At 42.7% G+C, this 22,745-nt stretch overlaps 1 long non-coding RNA gene across 1 annotated transcript; it reads left to right on the top strand.

Annotated features, from left to right (window-relative positions):
* The first annotated feature begins 180 nt into the window (after positions 1 to 180).
* Positions 181 to 22,184, top strand: LOC123729819 (uncharacterized). The gene is made up of 3 exons (XR_006761478.1): positions 181 to 344; positions 4,787 to 4,973; positions 22,117 to 22,184. It is a non-coding gene; the product is annotated as an uncharacterized lncRNA (long non-coding RNA).
* The last annotated feature ends 561 nt before the right edge of the window (positions 22,185 to 22,745 follow it).

Below are 22,745 nucleotides of genomic sequence, written 5' to 3'. Positions count from 1 at the left end.
CAAAATATACATACATCGCCAAATGTAAACTACACCGTGTAGCAAAACGACAGCTCCCGGGTCTGTTTTTTGGATGTGTAAATTGATTGATAATTTACTGTATTGACTCCATTAATAAATGCGCTCGCAAAGGGTGTTTACCGCGTGCCATGTGACAAAAAAAGAGGCGGGGTTGTGCGCGTTAAGTCTGCCATGTATGTTGCTCTCTGTTGACGCTGCCCACCTACACCAGTCTGTTTTCACTGGAAGTGAGAGGAGTGGTTGAAGGGAAAAAAAGAGATTCGGTGTTTGAATAACTTCTTATTTGGTGTGCTTTTACGACAAGACATTTCAGGATTAAACAGGTATTTCTATCAAATTTGTTGCTACTCGTTGTGGTTTTCCTTGGGCGTGGTTTTCAGTGCGCTTGGATACATGTTTTCCCATACACACATTTCATTGCTGCACCAGCAGTTGTGCTTTTGTGTGTAGCGAGCGATGAATGTGCGATATTGAATGAACCCACCATTCGTTCTAGGGACGTGGAACCAGGGTTGGGGAGTACCGGATTACTTGTAATCCGTAAAAAAAAAAAAACGGTAACTGTAATCCGTTAAATTACCAGCAAAAATATTGTAATCAGATTACAGATACTTTTGAAAAACTAGATGATTACTTTTAATTTCAGAAAGGATGTTTGCGAAACACTTCTGTTTTCTTAATGCCATTCAATTCAGCATTGAAAAAAGGCGCAAATGTAAATTTGTTCCACCTGGGCGAGTCTGGCCACAAATCAGAGACCACTATGAAACACACCAAATGTGTTTGATGGATCGTGGGAAAAGAGCAGGAATAGGCTTTTGTAGGTTACAGTCGATGTAAATCACAATGCTGCTGTCTCATTTAGTTATTTGCGCTTTACAGATTGTGATTATTGTGGATGGCTGTTCACACATCTAAATGTGTATTTGAATCAAATAATCGATGACGTCATTATGGGAAACAATTGTCAATCATAAAGGGTTCGTCCAAAATGGCACCCTATTCGCTAAATAGTCTGCTACTTTTGACCAGAGTAGGGAATAGGGTGCCATTTGGGACTCGTACTGTTACTGTATGTATCACATTCATATTGGGCGTCCATCCTGGATGAGTCAGTGGGGTAAAGGTCACAGAGAATATAGGCCATTGGAGAGGGTTATGTAAAAGAGAGAGCTCCCCATTCCAGGTGTGGTTACTTCTAGCCTGTGGCTAGTCAAACCAGATTCTGTCTAACTGTCATTTACAGCACTGTGTCAGTTTGTAGATGTGGGTGGGTGTTGTCAGAGAGGAGGAAAATCTCTGTCTCCCTCCAGCAGGTGGCGTTTTTTCATTGTTTCGCCCACCAAGTAAGGAATTTTTTTATGGAGGTCAATAAGAGTGTCGAATTTGGTCAACGAAAAAATCGTTGGCATATTTGCTACGTGCGGTTTATTAGATCTAATATGAGTTTTGGAATGATTAAGTTGTTACGAGTGTACTGATATAAGTAGGACATGTGACATCCCGGCAACTTTGAGAAAAAAATCACTTTATTCTGTATCTCGATGGCTATGCATGAGGCTAGTAGCATAACATCTCTCTCCATTGAATACAGGCGCTTGTCATCAACAACCCTCATTGAATATTCAAAAAAGGATTGCAATAATTAGATGTATCCACCAATCAAAAGAAAGGATAGACGGGAGTTAGAAAGCCCAGTGTGCCGCTTTGTGGATAACGACTCCCATTGTTCGGGTGGAGAGACATGTATCTTGTCAGTATATCCATAATCTTTGGTGTTGTTGACATCTGTGGCATGAATGCTACAGTGTCTTAACAAACTTGAGCACTGAGTTATGAGTTAGATAATAATAACAACAAATATATAAGAAGTCACGAAGAGGAAGAGAAGACGAGAAGGGTCTAAACATTTAAGGAAGAGCAAGCAAAATGGAAGTAGAGAACGAGAGGGGGAATGGAGAGATGGAAAAGAGAAATGGAGTGTGTTGGTTGAGAATGCATGGAGGGAAGGGAACTGAACTGAGGGAGAGGAAAGAGTGAGGCTAAAGGTGAGATGAAGTGAAAGAGGAGAGGAGGAACAGCAGTTAAAGGAATATAATAGAAAGAAGATGATAGAGTAGATGCTGGGGGGAAAAAAGGAATAAAGACGAGTTCGCATATAAGGACAATTCATAAAACTGTGTGTGTGTTAGATAAAACAACTAAAGCACAATCAGTTACTTCTCGGGTCAAACCCTGCTATACCTGGCCACTACTGCTCTCATTACACAAACACAACCATTATCCTAGGATAAAGTTCAATTATACTGTATGTAGTTAATGGGCTGTGTATACCAACAGAGATTTTCCGGGCTTTGATTGTAGTAAGTAGGAAAAATAATCATGAGTAGGACTCTCTCTCAAACACACTTAAATACAACACACACACACATGAAACGACTCTGTTCATGTAACAATTATTGGTACACCGTGGTACTCCTGTCTGTTTCTGTAGAACTTTACACATGGAGTAAAAACTCACATTCTTTCTTAATGATGTTGGTGTGGTTACCAGCACACCCTTCCTCTCGCCATTGTCTTTGTATCTCTAGTCAGTCTTCAGCTCGTCGTGGTGACTGCTAATAGGGTTCAGCTGTTGAGCAAGAAACAGTTACAACCACATGGTTGAATTAGTCTGATCATGGGATGTTTTATCCTGTTATTTCCCATGGGATCACTTTCACACTGCTGTTAAGTATTCTACAGTGTTCATTATCACTATACACACTGTTCTGCAGTGAGTGGGTTGCAGAAGGCAAACCTGTTCCCATATGTTCAGTAACAAAGGAGGATTCTTGTCAGTAGAGGTCGACCGATTAATCGGAATGGCCGATTAATTAGGGCTGATTTCAAGTTTACGTAACAATCAGAAATCGGTATTTTTGGACGCCGATTTTTATTTTTATTTACATTTTTTAATTTCTATTTTAATTTTGTAAAAAAAAATTGTATTATTATTTATTATTATTATTATTATTATTTATTATTATATAATTTTTTATACCTTTATTTAACTAGGCAAGTCAGTTAAGAACACATTCTTATTTTCAATGACGGCCTAGGAACGGTGGGTTAACTGCCTTGTTCAGGGGCAGAACGACAGATTTTTACCTTGTCAGCTCAGGGATTCAATCTTGCAACCTTATGGTTAACTAGTCCAACGCTCTAACCACCTGCTTTACATTGCACTCCACGAGGTTACGCGAATGCAGTAAGAAGCTAAGTAGCTAGCATTAAGCTAGCTAGCATTAAACCTATCTTGTAAAAAACAATAAATCAATCATAATCACTAGTTGATGGTTGATGATATTACTAGTTTATCTAGCCTGTCCTGCGTTGCATATAATCGCTTAGGTACACGTTGCTCCAACCATAAACATCAATGCCTTTCTTAAAATCAATACACAAGTATATATTTTTAAACCTGCATATTTAGCTAAAAGAAATCCAGGTTAGCAGGCAATATTAACCAGGTGAAATTGTGTCATTTTGCGTTCATTGCACGCAGAGTCAGTGTATATGCAACCATTTGGGTCGCCTGGCTCGTTGCGAACTAATTTGCCAGAATTGTACGTAATTATGACATAATTGTAAGTCGCTCTGGATAAGAGCGACTAAATGACTTAAATGTAAATAACATTGAAGATTGCGCAATGTGACAGGAATAACGTTTTGTTTTCGAGATGATAGTTTCCAGATTCGACCATATTAATGACCGAAGGCTAGTATTTCTGTGTGTTATAATTAAGTCTATGATTTGATAGAGCAGTCTGACTGAGCGATGGTAGGCAGCAGCAGGCTCGTAAGCATTCATTCAAAATAGCACTTTCGTGCGTTTTGCCAGCAGCTCTTCGCGATGCTTCAAGCATTGCGCTGTTTATGACTTCAAGCCTGTCAACTCCCGAGATTAGGCTGGTGTAACCGATGTGAAATGGCTAGCTAGTTAGCCGGGTGCGTGCTAATAGCGTTTCAAACGTCACTCGCTCTGAGACTTGGGAGTGGTTGTTTCCCTTCCTCTACGTGGGTAACGCTGCTTCGAGGGTGGCTGTTGTCAATGTGTTCCTGGTTCAAGCCCAGGTAGGAGCGAGGAGAGGGACGGAAGCTATACTGTTACACTGGCAAGACTAAAGTGCCTGTAAGAACATCCAATAGTCAAAGGTATATGAAATACAAATCGTATAGAGAGAAATAGTCCTATAATTCCTATAATATCTACAACCTAAAACTTCTTACCTGGGAATATTGAAGACTCATATTAAAAGGAACCACCAGCTTTCATATGTTCTCATGTTCTGAGCAAGGAACTTAAACGTTAGCTTTTTTACATGGCACATATTGCACTTTTACTTTCTTCTCCAACACTTTGTTTTTGCATTATTTCAACCAAATTGAACATGTTTCATTATTTATTTGAGGCTAAATTGATTTTATTGATGTATTATATTAAGTTAAAGTATGTGTTCATTCAGTATTGTTGTAATTGTCATTATTACAAATAAATAAATAAAATCGGCAGATTAATCGGTATCGTTTTTTTTTTTTGGGTCCCCCAATAATCGGTATCGGCGTTGAAAAATCATAATCGGTCGACCTCTACTTGTCAGTTTTGGTTGCTGTTGATATTGATGTCTTTCTGTAAGTAAGAAGTACAGTAGACTCTTGATGTCATCTTGTTGAGTATCTTTTTAAATAAAGTTTGGCGTGATTTGGATGTGTTTGGTCCCAGGGTGCCGTGGTGTACTGTAAGAAAGCAGTATTTCAGCTCAGGGGTGAACAAGTGCTCGCTGGACTGCATTGAGGGCCGCCACCTTTGTCACCCTGGACGATGAGAACCAAGGAATGATGGGAGAAGACCCAGTGGGAAACCTGAACCGCTACGCCAATTCCCTCCTCCACGGAAAATGTTATGACAGGTGTGTGACTGTGTGTGGTACATGCATATTAAGATCAGCTTTTAATTTGTAGAAATGTATTATCGTGGCAGAGCTTCCACCTTATTGCTAACACCTTACAGATCTGTGAACATTGACAGGATGGGGCAATGGGAAGGACTAGGGAGTGAATTAGGACCAGTTAATAGAGAGTGTCCAACTCTGCCTTTCCCAGTTACCATCTCACTCTTCTACAGGGGTGTCTGGTACTAGGGCTGTGTACCACATGGCACCCTATTCCTTATATACTGTAGTGCACTACTTTTGACCAGGGCCTGGGCCCATAGGGCTCTGATCAGAAGTAGTGCACCATATACGGTGCCATTTGGGATGAGGCCTAGGCACCCAGGGAAAAGCTCTTAATGAAGGACATCTCCTCTTCAACTCTATCATAGTTTACCGGTATCTAAATTGAGTTGAATTGTCAGTAATGAAGAGAGCAGGATGTCTTTGTTAACAGATGGTCTTCATCTGGTCCATTTTATCCTCTCCAAATCAAGTTCACATCTGTGTCTAAGTTCCAGTGGTTTCCTGTCTGTATGGCACTCTCATACAATACAATACAGTATTGATCTCTCAATGATCTAGTTCTCTCTCTTGACCCCCCCTTCTCTCTCTCTTGACCCCCCCTTCTCTCTCTCTTGACCCCCCCCTTCTCTCTCTCTTGACCCCCCCTTCTCTCTCTCTTGACCCCCCCTTCTCTCTCTCTCTTGACCCCCCCTTCTCTCTCTCTCTTGACCCCCCCTTCTCTCTCTCTCTTGACCCCCCTTCTCTCTCTCTCTTGACCCCCCCTTCTCTCTCTCTCGACCCCCCTTCTCTCTCTCTTGACCCCCCCTTCTCTCTCTTGACCCCCCCTTCTCTCTCTTGACCCCCCTTCTCGCTCTCTCTTGAGCCCCCCTTCTCGCTCTCTCTTGACCGCCCCTTCTCTCTCTCTCTTGACCCCCCTTCTCTCTCTCTCTTGACCCCCCCTTCTCTCTCTCTCGACCCCCCCTTCTCTCTCTCTCTTGACCCCCCCTTCTCTCTCTCTCTTGACCCCCTCCTTCACTCTCTCTCTCTCTCTCTCTCTCGTGACCCCCTCCTTTACTCTCTCTCTCTCTTGACCCCCTCCTTCTCTCTCTCTCTTGACCCCCTCCTTCTCTCTCTTGACCCCCCCTTCTCTCTCTCTCTCTTGACCCCCCCCTTCTCTCTCTCTCTTGACCCCCCCCTTTCTCTCTTTCTTGTGTGTGGTTTGAGTCCTTCTCTGTGGTGGTGTACAAGAATGGGCTGAATGCAGAGCACTCTTGGGCCGACAGTGTTTCTGTCAAACACAGGCATAATCAAGTGGAACTTTATGAATTTGCAAGATTTCGGCACAAATGAAAATGTGGCACTGACCGTGGATTAATGTTTCATCATTGTCTCAATGAAGAGATTGGCATTCGACTAGCCACGTGTGACATGCACGCTCAGTTTTAAACCTGCTAGACTTAGCGGCAAGTTGGACAAGCAATACTCTATCTATCCACCGTTGTGGATAGATAGAGTATTGAAGCCTGTGCTGGAATGTCAAGCTAACTGAAGATGACTAGCTTTAGAAAACCCTGAGTAACTGCTTTGTAAGATACTCCTCAGGCTGCCCACACTAGAAAAAGTGTCTGAGGAAAAATATTCTTAAATATAGTCCTCAAGTGGCTGATTTCATGGGTCCTAACAAGGTTATCTATGTCCTGTAGCAGCAGTGATAAGTTACCATCGGTGACAGTTTCTCTGGACCACTAACTAACCCTGGCCATCATTAAAACTATCATACTCTAACTATTACTAGCTCTGGGGGCAAGCAAAGCGGAAGGACGTTCTGTGCTTCTTCTCAAACTCAGAGGGGGTTTCCATTATCACACAGGCACACCGCTCACGTAACAGGTTTAGGCCAGGGTGTCGTGGGTGGTTTTTGTTGAACTACTTTCTTTCCTCTTCATAAATTAACTAGGCTATTTTTTATTTAAAAGTTTCAATTTGCTACTAAGAAAAGTCAGTCGAACCCTCTCCCGCTAGGATGAACGATATGCATCTTGTACCGATCTATTGATACGTATGCTGTATCTTTAATTTGAGCCAGTTTCACACAGCAGGAAAAATAATCCTGCAGCAACAGGAAATGTGAATTGTTATGTGGATTATAATTCATACTTTTTTGTAGGCGTTGATGCATTTTTCTTTACGGCAAAACAATTCTGACATTTTAAAGTGGAAATTAGAAACTTTTTAAACCTTGAATACAGTGCAAGTTTGCATTTCCTTCTGTGCAGGAAAATTCCTGCTATAACCGGATGATTAAATTAAGATACGGCATCTGTAGGACAGGCGGCTGTCAGTTACAAAGTGAGCGATGACGGGGAACACTGCTGGTTTGACAGTTTGCTGTCTGTGCCGCCTCCCAGTATATGTGTGATTTGTGTGTGCTGAGGTTGGTTGCAGTCAAATTTCTTTACACGGAGGAGAGAGCATGATGCTTCTTCATTGTCTCTCTGATTGAATTTGCACGTCCCATGTAATGTAAGTGGTAACGATGAGTCGAAATACACTAAACAATAATTAGGCTTTCTGGCACATTCATTTATTTTCTTTTGCGTGTTTCATATTCCCAGCCATGGAGTCGTGATGCGTAGGCCATTGACTGTGCTTTAATTGATGACGAAACAGCAAGTGTTGACTAGTTTATAAAAGGTGTCGAACTGACTGAATAAAGTCGCTCTTATATCCCTTTGCCATTAATAAATCATACAACGTAGTTATACACTGAGTGTACAAAACATTAGTAACACCTGTGCTCTCCATGACATACTGACCAGGTGAATCCAGGTGAAAGCTATAATCCCTTATTGATGTCACCTGTTAAATCCACTTCAATCAGAGTAGATTTTTTATATAAATATTTTTTTACCTTCTACTTAAACCTGTTGAGGACAGACGTTCCACTAGCGGAACCCCTAGCCAACAGCCAATGGCATCGCACGGCGCGAAATACAAAACCAACTAAAATACCACAATTCAATTTTATCAAACAATCAACTATTTTACACCATTTTAAAGATAAGACTCTCGTTAATCTAACCACATTGTCCGATTTCAAAAAGGCTTTACAGCGAAAGCAGAACATTAGATTATGTTAGAGTACATAGACCCAAATAATCACACAGCCATTTTCCAAGCAAGCATATATGTCACATAAACCCAAACCACAGCTAAATGCTGCACTAACCTTTGATCTTCATCAGATGACACTCCTAGGACATTATGTTATACAATACATGCATGTTTTGTTCAATCAAGTTCATATTTATATCAAAAACCAGCTTTTTACATTAGCATGTGATGTTCAGAACTAGCATACCCACCGAAAACTTCCGGTGAATTTACTAAATTACTCATGATAAACGTTCACAAAATACATAATTATTTTACGAATTATAGATACAGAACTCCTTTATGTAATCGCTATGTCCGATTTTATAATAGCTTTTCGGTGAAAGCACATTTTGCAATATTCTGAGTACATAGCTCGGCCATCACAGGCTAGCTAATTTCACACCCACCAAGTTTGGGGCTCACTAAACTCAGAATTACTATTAGAAAAATTGGATTACCTTTCTACCTTTGTACTTCAACAACAAATGTTGTTTTGGTTCCAAATAATCCATAGTTATATTCAAATAGCTCCGTTTTGTTTGTGCGTTTAGGTAACTATCCAAAGGGTGACGCGCGAGCACATTTCGTGACCAAAAAAAATCAAAATATTCCATTACTGTACTTAGAAGCATGTCGAATGCTGTTTAAAATCAATTTTTATGCTATTTTTCTCATAAAATAGCGATAATATTCCAACCGGGCAATGTTGTATTCATTCAAAGGCTGAAAGAAAAAAATGTAGAGGTCTCGTGACCGCGCATCTCCAGTCTCACTGTCCCCAGGCTGCCCAGAGACAGCAGACACCCCATTCCACTTTCTGGCGGCTTTAGAGAGCCAATGGGAGCCTTAGAAAGTGTCACGTTACAGCACAGATGCTGTATTTTTGATAGAGATGCAACAGAAGGACAACAAATTGTCAAACAGGGCACTTCCTGTATGGAATCTTCTCAGGTTTTGGCCTGCCATATGAGTTCTGTTATACTCAGACACCATTCAAACAGTTTTAGAAACTTTAGAGTGTTTTCTATCCAAATCTACTAATTATATGCATATTCCCGTTTCTGGGCAAGAGTAGTAACCAGTTTAAATCGGGTACGTGTTTTTTATCCGGCCGTGCAAATACTGCCCCCTAGCCCCAATAGGTTAAGCAATATTTTACTCCTGAACTTATTTAGGCTTGCCATAACAAGGGGGTTGAATACTTATTGACTCAAGACATTTCAGATTTTCTTTTTTTTTTTTTATTAATTTGTAAACATTTCTAAAAACACAATTCCACTTCGACATTATGGGATATTGTGTGTAGGCCAATACCAACTTTTTTGTGTGTTTTAATAAAATACACAATTTGAAGAACAACGTCGTTGTGGCAATTCACATGTTGCGGTAATACTGTAATTAAGACTTTAATCTCAAGAGAAGACCGGTTTAATGTCTTTAAGGTTTAAAAAAGAAAAAATCCTGATCATGTGATATCCATTATAACTAACAGTAAACTGAATTTGTGGACTACAGGAAAAGGAGGGCCAAACACGCCCCCATTCACAACGATGGGGCTGTAGTGAAGCGGGTCGAGAGTTTCAAGTTCCTTGGTGTCCACATCACCAACAAACTATCATGGTCCAAACAAACCAAGAAAGTTGTGAAGAGTGTTGGACTAGCGTTGGACTAGTAACTGAAAGGTTGCAAGTTTGAATCCCCGAGCTGACAAGGTACAGATCTGTCGTTCTGCCCCTGAACAAGGCAGTTCCTAGGCCATCATTGAAAATAAGAATTTGTTCTTAACTGACTTGCCTAGTTAAATAGAGGTAAAATAAAGAGGGCACGACAATGCCTTTTCCCCCTTAGAGACTGAAAAGATTTGGCATGGGTCCCCAGATCCTCAAAAAGTTTTACAGCTGCACCATTGAGAGCATCCTAACTGGTTGCATCACCGCCTGGTATGGCAACTGCTCGGCATCCGACCGTAAGGCGCTACAGAGGTTAGTACGTACAGCCCAGTATGCACTACCCTCCCGAGTGGCGCAGCGGTCTAAGACACTGCATCTCAGTGCTAGAGGCGTCACTCCCAATTAAACCCTAACAAGCCGTTACTGGGAGTCCCATAGGGTGGCGCACAATTGGCCCAGCGTTGTCTGGGTTAGGGTTTGGCCAGGGTAGGCCGTCATAAGAATTTGTTCTTAACTGACTTGCCTAGTTTAAATAAAGGTTCAATTAAAACATCTAAAATACAATCACCTGGGGGTAAGCGTCCTGCCATCCAGGACCTATATACTAGGCATGTCAGAGGAAGCCCCAAAAAATTGACAAAGACTCCAGTCACCCAAGTCATAGACTGTTCTCTCTGCTACCGCATGGCAAGCAGTACCGGTCCGCCACGTCTAGGTCCAAAAGGCTCTGTAACAGCTTCTACCCCTAATTAATCAAATGGCCACCCGGACACTGAGGGATGGCCAATCCTCTTCTGGCTGTGCTGGGTGGAGATTCTAAGAGTACATGGCCATTAACGCCAGATCATTCTTCAAGATGTTCAAATGTTCATAAATGTCCAGCAGGGTCAAATAATAATCTGTGGTTGTAGAGGGTACAACAGGTCAGCACCTGAGGAGTGGGGATGCATACTTAATACAGGAGAATTACACCAGATAGGACAGTCTGACCCTAGCCCACCAGCACATAGACTATTGCAGCATAGATACTGTAGACTGAGACAGGAGGGGTTGGGGGACAATGTGGCCCTGTCTGACGATACCCCCAGACAGGGCCAACCAGGCAGGATATAACCCCACCCACTTTGACAAAGCACAGCCCCCACACCACTAGAGGGATATCAACAGACCAACTTACTACACTGAGACAAGGATGAGGAAAGCCCACAAAGATGTCCCCCACCGCAAGAGCTCGAGGGGGCGCAAATCGGACAGGAAGATCACGTCAGTGACTCAAACCACTCAAGTATAGCGGAAAAAATGCCTGGCATGACGTGACACACCCCTCCTAGGGATGACATGGGAGAGCACTAGTAAGCCAGTGACTCAGCACCTGTAATAGGGTCAGAGGCAGAGAATCCCAGTGGAAGGAGGGGAGCCGGCCAGGCAGAGACGGCAAGGGTGGTTCGGCACTCCAGTGCCTTGCCGTTCACCTTCGCACCCGTGGGCCAGACTACACTCAATCATAGAACATGGATAAGCAGACTGTTCCATAAAAATTGAGCTCTATAGGAGAAAGCTTTGCCACCAGCTGTTTGCTTAGAAATTGTAGGAACACTAAGGAGGCTTGCGTCTTGTGTAGGTATGTACGACAGGACCAAATCAGAGAGATGGGTAGGAGCAAGTCCATGTAATGGTTTGTAGGTTAGCACTAAAACCTTGAAATCAGCCCTAGCCTTAAACAGGAAGCCAGCACTGGAGTAATATGATCAAATTTTGGGTTGTAGTCGATAGACGTAATATAAACTAGCCTTTAGTCTGGAAATCTTTGGTTGTTTAGTACACAGTACTCACTATGTTTAGCACATGGTCTCACATATGAATCCTTAAAGAGATGGGTGGGGCTAAGGCTTAAGAGGGTGTGAACGATGGTGAATGGGTGTAGACAAAGAAGATCTCTCCAGTAGGTGTACCAAAACATTCAAGGGGCATTTTCTCAAATGTGGGGTTTCAAGTTTATCAACTTTCAAAGCAGAACTACTTTCCCATTGTTCCTCAACTGCAGTGTATGATATACCATTTTCTAGCTTTGAGTCTCTACTTTTATCCAATTTAAAAAACACCATTTCAAATTTTTCTAAATAAGACCGAATCAAGCCAGTCCCTCACATATGATACATTTTTTGGGTTCAATCCAAGCTGTATTTAGCACTAACTGAAGTTTATTTAGTGCTCTATCCAGGCAGCCTGAGAAGTCTAATCTAGAAGTGACAAAAGCATGGCTTAGATTTTCTGGATCCTCTCCATCCTCTTTCTTTCTATCTTTCTTTATCTCTCGCTGTCTTTCTTTCTCTCTTCCTCTCTCTATCTCGGTCCTCTTTGGGGGATTTACTGAGTGACATGATAATCAATTCAAATTCTGAGCGTATCACACAACTATCGAGGCGGAAAAGTGTTTATGGTACACCACGGAAATAATTCCCCCTAACCCGAGGTAGTAGGAACATATGTCCGTTCATTGTAATAGCTAGCCAGCGTAACTCTGCTATCCGTCCTGTAACATGATATGCACTGTACACTGTCTTCAAATAGAAAAAGTAAGGACACGCCATCAAAGGCAGTTGATGTCGGGGTTGTACAGAACACTATCCCAGTAAAAAGTACAAGCACAGTCTTTTCCGTATCAATGGCAATGATGCAGAACGCTACGACTATTGTAAAGCACTAGAGGAGATTGTTGAACCCATCTCTGTGGGAGATGGCTAGCCAATGGCAGTTTGAGAAAAGTGTCAAACTCTTCTTAGACGATACTACAAAAGCGGCTGTGAATTGGAAAGAATAGGCAGTTTATTTTGAGAAAGAAAATATCTATGTTGCACGAGCTAACCAAGTTCTATTTGTTGCACACAAAAACAATACTGGCCCCGGATGTAGCACACTTATGGGGACGTTCTAAGGGTTGCGCTAGATGGTGATGGACAGAGATGAGCCAATTAAAACCAGCCATTGTTTCGTCCTCTCCTGCCATAGGCTTCCAGTCAAGTCCCGTTCTGAGGCTCTTGGAAACCAGACGGTTCGACAGAGCGAGATTAACTAGGAGAGAGAATAAAGGAGACGGCATCGGTCAAAATCGTGATTTATGACCCTATGCGTCTGATTTATGACCCTATGTCCGGCTGGTTCGTACATGCCCAAATAAGGGCATCCGGTCTGGACATCCTGGCGGGAAGGTGTCACGTGGTTAGGGTCATATAGTTTTATCCTGTTCTGTCACGTGTTAGAGTGTGTGTTATATCTATATTGCATCTCTTTGAAGTTGTCATGATGATTGATGTGTAGGGCCCTCATTGAACTGGGGGGGTTGTGTTTGAACATTTCAAAGAGGATGACCCCACACCCCCCTATTTTATTGCTCTTAGGGTTGTTGTCTATGAATTAGGAATGTCCGGGGGGTTATGTGTTGGAGGCAGACGTCTTATAAATACGCCCCAGACACACATGCGGCCCCAGAACACTAAACAAGATTTTAAAAATAAACATGGATTTTGGTAAAGCAGTGATGACCGTAACAACGGAAGCAGGACCTCGGTTGAAACAGAGAAAAGACCCAGTATAAAGCAACAATATACGACGCGCCAAAAAAGCGGTTTATATGTGTGTGTAGAACCCAAATACCTCCCGCAACTGCACTGAAAGATCAAGTGATGATGTCTAATGGACAGCACTGGGGGTATCAGTTTGATTACCCGGCCCGTAGAGTGAAACTCTATACTGTAGCCGAAGGTGGAGAATATACAGACCAGACTTTAGGAGTGGACTATGGGGTTGAAGACTGGGCGGTTTTTCGCAAGGTTTTGTGTCCCGAACTGAGAGTTATCACCAAGGGGTATAGCTTGTTCACGGGCTACGAGACCCGTTGGGAAGGTACCCCAGACTCCTCAGGAAGAGTATTTCACAGGGTGAAAATACAGAGAAAGAATGGACTTCCATGTGGCTGCGTGGAGTTCTATATCAGCAACGAGGAAACCCGCAACCAAAACATTCGTGATGGTGGCCTGACTGGGGATTTCAGGTTGCGCATGCTTATTCCTTTTAAAAGTTGGGATCTAATGGAATTGAGCATGTTAGAGTTGTTGGACGTTCTTTTTGTACAGAGCCAACAGTGGCAGAGCATTGTTCGGCTAAGGAAGTGCATAATATATACGAATCCTGAGGATTATGATTCAAAGGAATCCCAAGAAGGCTCATCCTCAGAAGGGTCAGCCCCGAAGAAAACTAAGTACGCGGCTGCGTTAACCACGCCCTGACCCCACCCAAAGGCCTGGTTCTACAATAAAAGGAGGTCCGTTAAAGCCTCCACTTCTTCATTTCAGCATATACCATGGATATTCCTACAACATACCTGGACTCTGATACGTCATGGGGGCCAGACCCTAAGGACTGTATGCCTCGCAGCCAACCATTCTACTCCCCCCAGCCAAGACCCTCGACACCCCCTACATGTCCACAGCCTGAGGATGTGTTTGATGGGGTGGTCAGTACTATTTTTTTGGATACCATCAATGCCTCTGTAGCCACACTTTTAAACATGGTGATTGGAGAGTATATACGTGAAAAATGCATCGGTTGTGAGATCAATCACCCCAGCCAGCGCCGGCATCCGTGTTTATACGAGCCCCCAAAATACTACTTCTTCAACCATTTTGAGGAGCTGGTGAAAAGACTGTGGTCCTGCAGGTTTATACCTGCGCTGGTCAGAGCCCTGGAGTCTATGGGTCTTGTGCCTTCTATTCCCAGAGTTTACGGGGTAACCGAGGCTTTCCTACATGAACTGAAGGAGGCGATCTACATCCACGAGAAACTCAAAGAAATCCGACACACCCTGGTGGACGACAACAAATACCGGGAAGCTGTGGTGGAGGACGTGATGACTTTCTGGCTCAACAAAACCCCAGAGACCGAGTGACAATACCTATTGGTTATTTAGATGTAAAGCAATGGGGAACTATATACATACGTTGTTAGAGAGAATAAATACGTTTTTTCTTTTGAGAGAACTTACAAATGTGATGCATCAAATTATTGAAAATAAAGTGAACAATGTAACATTCTACACAACCCATAATACCTGGGCTAATGTAGAGCGTGTGCTAAAAATGGAGCAAATCATGAATCATGTACGACATACGGGCGAGAGTATGCAATGGACACAACTGGTCTCCTGTCTTGTGGATGATTCTGAAGAACTAGAAACAAACTTGTCTAAGATTTTTGTTTATTTGTTTGAAACACCGTTTAATTGTAACATGTATCACATGTGTTGTTTATATACTTATATATCTGATGTGTGTGTTTTCAAAATTCAGTGACAAAAGCCTGTAAATCTAAACCAAATATACAGGGTGTTGCATGCTGGGATCATTGAGAAAACGGGGACAAGTATCCTGCAACGAATCCTAAATTGTCTGTATATGTAATACATGATGTTTGCAAAAATAAAAATACAAACTTTTTTTTTTTTTAAATGAAACTGAAATGTTGTCGTTATTTGAAAGTGGCTCATTAACGTTATTGTACCTCAGAGAGGCAGGAAGGATGGCGGAGCAGATGTTGAAAAACGTGTATTACACCCCCTCTAACCCTGGGTCTTATGGGGGTAAGGAGCGTTTACAGAGAGCTTTGGCCGAGGGAACAGGTAGCCGGTTAGGCGTTGCTCAAGTGGATGATTGGTTAGCCGTGCAGGATGCTTATACTCTGCATAAACCTGTACGAAAACAATTTCCAAGAAATAGAGTTTTTTTCGACTCATGCCCTGTCCCAGTTTCAGGCGGATCTATGTGACATGCAGGCCCATGCAGATAAAAATGATGGAAATCGATACATGCTAACGGTTATAGATATTTTCTCTAAAATGGCCTTTGTAAGGGTCTTAAGAAATAAGAGTGGGGCAGAGGTGACCAGGGCCTTTGAATCTATCTTGAAGGATGGAGGAGTCCCCAAGAAAGTGCAGACTGATGGCGGAAAATAATTTTTTAATAATACTTTTCAGAAACTCATGAAGAAGCATAATATAGTACATTTTGCTACTGGCTCGGATTTGAAAGCTTCAGTTGTCGAACGCTTTAACCGCACTCTGAAGGAGCGGATGTGGAGATATTTTACAGCTCACAACACGCATAGATATATCGATATAGTTCAAGATTTAGTAAAGAGTTACAACTACAGCTACCATAAGAGTATAAGGATGAAGCCCGCAGAGGTCTCTTCTGAAAACTCTTTTCAAGTCTTTAAAAATCTGTATGGTTTGTTCCCCCTTCGCCGTAAGAAAAAAATTGATTTTAAATTCATAGTGGTGGACATGGTATGTATATCAAAGTTGAGGGGTGTTTTCGACAAGAAATATGAGCAAGGTTATAGTGACGAAGTGTTCACCGTTACCGAATGTCTACCTCGCATACCCCCTGTCTACAAATTAAAAGATTATGACGGGGAGCTTATAGAGGGATCGTTTTACGAGAAGGAGCTACAGAAGGTACAGGTGGTTAAAGACAAAGTCTTTCACGTGGAGGAAATTCTAGATCATAAGAGAGAAAGGGGCAAAAAATGGGTCTTGGTCCGTTGGAAAAACTGGCCCCAAAAGTTTAACAGTTGGGTTTTAGAGCAAGATGTGGTGGAGGCAACGGGGGGTTAACTTAAACCCTCAGGCATGATAAATACATCGTCATTCGCGTGTACACAGGAGTGCATCATGGAACATAGCGGCTTCTACCTGACCCTCCCCAGTAATGCGTCTGCACACATATATAGTAAGAACCAAAGTTCTAATTATACAACCAACTTTCCAAAGCCTATAGAGTTATCCGAGGCCTGGGAAGTAGGTCTCAGCGAGATTACATACCCCCACAGCTGGTATAATATCAAAGAGAAGGACCGGGATTTTTATTGCAAAAGGATATCGGAACCTGTGAAACTTATAAAGATTAAAAAAGGGTTCTATAGAACCGTCGACAGGATCGTCTGAGTTGAATGAACTCCTAACCCAGAACAATACGGAAATACTCTTGAGCTACAACCCTATTCATAAACGTGTACAAATCTCAGGGACTGCGGATAGGGGTATAAAGACCACCGGTAATTTAGCCTACATGTTGGGGCTGGTTCCCAATAAATGGACGTATGTGAAAGATAAATTAACCCCATTCCCTGCGGATATACATGCAGGGTTTTACAACATATTTGTGTATACCGACATCATATCATATCAGAGGGTAGGAGACAGTTGTGTGCCCCTCCTGAGAACAGTTCATATAGAGGGAAAGGATGGAGGGATAGTCACTGTCATCTACGACAAGCCACACTACGTACCTGTAAGCAAGAAATATATTGAGAACATTCTGGTTGAGCTTAAAACGGATCAGAACGAAAACATCGAATTTACTTATGGTAAAACGATTGTAAAACTCCACTTTAGGCCCTCCAAAGCCTCTCTACATATATAATATCTTATTAGTATTATATATTATAATTTTTATATAGTTTTGGAATTTTTTTTATAAACATAATACAAAATAAATTAAAAATGGTTATGGAACAAAACCACCATCTCGACCCTAACCGCTACGTCTCATACTATGTTGATCAAGTGGGTAATGGGTTACCCGGCTATCATGGATCCCCGACCATGTACGGTTCGGGGATAGGCGGTATATTTCGTAACCTCTTTAGGATGGTTTTACCGTTTTATGAAGAGAGGCCTCAGCATAGCCAAACCGCATTTAAAATCAGCGGCTAAAAATATAGTAAGTGAGGTTGTAGCCAATGCTATGAACCGAAGGGCGTCACCAGATGCCGAGCATCAAGAAGGCTCGGGGCTTATGATGTTGTCTCGAAGACCAAAAAAGAGACCTCCAGGTATAAGGCGCAGGCCTGCCCCTAAAAAGCAGAGGTTAACCGTTAAAAGAAACTCAGTAAGTCAAAGACGTGGTAAAGTGAGGAGGTCTGGACCTAAAACGACAAAAAGAATACTCGGAAGTATTTTCTAAAAGAACCAAGAAACATGGCTCTTTTACACCGCATGTCCTCTGAAGCTATAAAGACTGAGCTCGATCTTTTCACGGCCCCCTTAACCCAACATTCAATAGATAGGTCCAGTTATGTGGAGATAGCCCCACTCTCTGCCATTACTGACAACGGTCCTATAGAATTTTTCATACCAGGCCACGGTGACAACTATCTGTACCTCAACAACACCTTGGTGCATTTACGTCTAAAAGTGACCAAAAGAGATGGTACTAATATTGCAAACGATGCCAAAGTGAGTCTCATTAATTACCCCTTGGCCACCATCTTCTCCCAAGTGGATGTGACTTTGGGTGAACGTCTAATCAGTCAAAGCAGTGCCACATACCCCTATAGGGCCATCATGGAGTGTTTACTCAACTACTCCGAAGACACTCTCAAGACACAATTCAGCGCCGGGCTGTTTAGCAAGGATACTGCAGGAGTCTCTATGGAATCGATAGACCCTTCCACCGGTGCAAACAAAGGACTGGAGGCACGCGCTCGCTACTGTGTCGAATCTCGAGAGTTTCATCTGCTAGGGCCTATACACTCTGACATTTTCTTTCAAGAACGTTTACTCTTAAATTCGGTTGATTTAAGACTCAAATTAACCAGGGCCAAGGATGAGTTTTGTCTGATGTCTGCCCAAGACGGGGACTTTAGTTTAAAAGTGTTGGGTGCAACGCTTTTTATTAAAAAAGTGTCTATCTCCGGCAGTTCGTCTGGGTCACAGACAGGCTTTGATGAAAGGAAATGCCCTATACCCTCTCCAAAGAATTACCATGAAAACCTTTAGCATACCTGTGGGCAGTAGAATCTGCAGTCAGGAAAACCTTTTTCTAGGCCCTTTACCCCGCTATGTGGTTATAGGTTTGGTTGATCACGCCTCTAATACGGGCAGCTTACATAAAAACCCATTTAATTTTCAACACTTCAATGCAGAGTATGTAGCTCTCTGTCAGGACGGACGTCAGGTCCCTGCTAAGGCTTTCCAACCGCAATTTAATAACATATCTGTGCGAGAATTTTACAATCTATTCCTGGCTACCGGGAGGCATCTAAAAGATCTCTCTTTACCCATTGACAGAAATGATTGTGCAGAGGGTTACACATTGTATGCTTTCAATTTATCCCCTGATGATGACACCTCTGGAAATCTGTCTGTGGTGTCCCAAGGCAACCTCAGGCTGGAAATGCGTTTCCGTACACCTTTAGCCTGTACAGTTAGCATGATTGTTTATGCGTGCTCTGATTCAATATTGGAAGTGAATGCCCGAAGACAGGTCTTAGTGGATTATTATTAAGGACTGTTGAGCAAAGACATGAATACCCAAGAGTTGGAAGGGCTCATGACCCGCTTGATTGGAAAACTATTTTATGGAGTGTGGGCTTGTGATGAATTACCTATTGAGAAATGGCCTGAGCGGCCTGCCATGTTTATTGTCAATACCCATCCTAAACACATGCCAGGTGAACACTGGCTAGCTGTGACACTAGAAGATGAAGGAGGAAGAAAAATCTCAACTTTTTTTGATTCCTACGGCTTTCCCCCTGGTTTTTCACATTTTCCCAAATCTATTAAAGATTTTTTGACCAAAAACGGATCAAAGATCTACTACAGCATCAAACAAGTGCAAGATAACCTTTCCACTAAATGTGGTCAACACTGTGTATTCTACCTGTGCCAAAGAGCCCGTGGAGTTTCTTTTGAAGATGTTATGTCTCTTTATAATGATGATTTAAGAAGTAATGATAGCGTCGTAGATTGTTTTGTTAGAAAATATCAAAAGTGTTCAAATATGTGTCCTTTAAGACCGTGTAATCAAGGCGTATGCTCACGTCAAATGTTTCAAGAATGCCACAAATGTTAAATTGCTTAATTTTTCTAATAAAACTTTATTGAATTTAATCATAGTCGTTCAAAAGTCATTCAAAATTCATTCAAAAGTCATTCAAAATTCCTTCAAAAGTCTAACCACCCTGAGAGATCGGGATTAGGAAAAGGTCCGGAGGCATTCATGGGGCTAAATGAGTCATCATCATCCCCTTCATAGGGGGGAGGGTTTGTTGGGACATCTTTAGGGGTGCTGTAGCTCGGTGAAGGGTTTTGTTTTAAAGCTTGAATCTGTTGACGAAGCTTATGGTTAGGTACCCCCCGAGAGGGGAATGTTGAGGATTGCCAGGGCCTTAAGAAACTGAGGCCACCCTGGTGGTCTTCTGTCATCAGCAACCTTGTGGGCTGTCGTGGTACTTTTAAGCAAGTCAAACATATGTGAACCCTTGACAACAGAGCCCTGAAGGATAAACTCTCCTTTGTCATTCCAAGTAGCGGTCCCCTTTGAGTCTTTTAGCTTGTTCATAATGTATCTAGCATTTTTCCTGTTACGTGCCGGAACATGTGTCAACATGTCATGCATAACATTATCTTCAACAGGCATATGATCTTCAGCCGGTAAGATCGCAGGTACAGGCATTACCGGGGGATGGCTCTCTCTAAGCGCGTCATCTTTTAAAGGTTCAGTTAGGGAAAGCGTTAAATGGTTGGTATCTCTCTCACCTTGTTTTACCAAGGTCAAATACCTTTGCAAGAGGTTTGTGTATTTTTTTACCTTATCATAGGGGTTCAATCCTTTTCGGTTCAAAACATCCTTCATGGCCGTATCCAAATCATTTTCCGCTGTTTGTCTGATATTTTCAGGACCCTGCATTTGTTTTTTAAGTCTATCCAACTCTTGTTGAGGCACCAAGTACATTTTATTTGCCATCACACTCTGTGTTCAACCCCCACGCCTGGCAGCAATAAGGCTGGTGATGAAGGGTACTGCTATAGTTAGCAGCGGCAGAAGAAAACCCCCAGACTGTTGTAGGCTATGTCTTTTCTTTCGAAGACTGGCTCTTTTATTGGCAAAGAGTTTGATCGCGGTTTTTTGTCTCTTTAATTTTTTTTATTGGGTCAGGGTGAGTGGAATGCGCCCTTTGAGAAGATTCAAAGCAATCTCACATAGGGATAATATGAGATCTGAAGAACAGTGATCCAAGATGGCCTTCCGTTCTTTAGCTGTAGCCCCAACTAGGCTTCTCAAGAGGGGCAGGTTTCTTTTTAAACGCAGAGACATAGCGGTTACTTTTTAGGAATGTACACCGCCGGCCACTCCCACGGGAACAGGCCTGTTCGGAGCCTCAGGTGTTCTGGAGTATTTGCTTTTAAAGCCACGATTAAATAAGAAAATGGCTCTTTGGTAGCGTCCTCATAGCTATCCATAAAGTAGGATTTCCTTCCCGGGTACATCTGCTGAGCTAGAGTGTTAATTTGTAGTTTGTCTCTAGGGTTTTTGAACAAAACCATGTAATTGGCGTTCAAACTGATGGTACGGCTGGTTTTACCTTGGTGAAACACATTTTGCACCAAGTAAAGCACAGACAGGTTTCTATGATGAGTAGATTGGGTAAATGCTCGTGCAATTTCAGGATGTTCGCTACCTGCAAATAGCATATCGTCCAAAACCAGCAGATTGTTTTTATGTGGAGGTAAAAGTTCATCATCAGACAGGGATTCAGGTATTCCTTCAACAAACTTGATTTTTATTTTCTTCAACAATTCATCATACATAGGTTGATAACATGAATAACACCACACAATATTGTCAGGCTTCTGAGATAACACATGTTCAGAATTCTCTAAAATACTTTTTACAAAACAAGTTTTACCACTGTTGGAGGGGCCTGCGATTAAGGCCGAAAATGGTAGTTGCAACCGGGGGTCAAAACCTTCTACAGCAGCCATTATATCTTAAGCTTTAAGACACACTGGGGCTTGTAGCATAAGTCAGTAGCCAAAGGGCAGTGTGGTCCCGTTAGGTAAAAGCATTCTCTTGTCATAGACTACCCTGAATCTTTTAGTAAGTGGGGCATTCCTGAGATGGAAGCCCTTTTTATCCCTAACAATTTTTTTGTAGGAGCTCAAAATCTCCAAGTCACTATTCCGATCGTTTATGAACCCCTCGACCAAGCGTGTGATTGATTCCAAGTTTACACGCGGGGCATTTTCGTAGTTTTGAGTCATGCCTTTGGCTTTCAACACCACGTGATTGTCTTTAGTCCTAAAAGCATAGCTTTTGGGCCCACAGGAGGACCATTCTGTGATATGCACCAAGTCACTTGGCTCTGTCATATCCTCACATGGTCTCTCCTATCATTGCTATGCAGACGACACACAATTAATCTTCTCCTTTCCCCCTTCTGATAACCAGGCGGCGAATCGCATCTCTGCATGTCTGTCAGACATATCAGTGTGGATGACGGATCACCAGCTCAAGCTGAACCTCGGCAAGACGGAGCTGCTCTTCCTCCCGGGTAAGGACTGCCCGTTCCATGATCTCGCCATCACGGTTGACAACTCCCTTGTGTCCTCCTCCCAGAGTGCTAAGAACCTTGGCGTGATCCTGGACAACACCCTGTCGTTCTCCACTAACATCAAGGCGGTGACCCGATCCTGTAGGTTCATGCTCTACAACATTCGCAGAGTACGACCCTGCCTCACACAGGAAGCGGCGCAGGTCCTAATCCAGGCACTTGTCATCTCCCGTCTGGATTACTGCAACTCGCTGTTGGCTGGGCTCCCTGCCTGTGCCATTAAACCCCTACAACTCATCCAGAACGCCGCAGCCCGTCTGGTGTTCAACCTTCCCAAGTTCTCTCACATCACCCCGCTCCTCCGCTCTCTCCACTGGCTTCCAGTTGAAGCTCGCATCCGCTACAAGACCATGGTGATTGCCTACGGATCTGTGAAGGGAACGGCACCTCCATACCTTCAGGCTCTGATCAGGCCCTACACCCAAACAAGGGCACTGCGTTCATCCACCACTGGCCTGCTGGCCCC

This window comes from Salmo salar, chromosome ssa23 (assembly GCF_905237065.1).
Source record: "Salmo salar chromosome ssa23, Ssal_v3.1, whole genome shotgun sequence".
NCBI lineage: Eukaryota > Metazoa > Chordata > Actinopteri > Salmoniformes > Salmonidae > Salmo > Salmo salar.
Note: the sequence above shows the minus strand (reverse complement) of the source record. Positions and strands in the feature narration are given on the sequence as shown.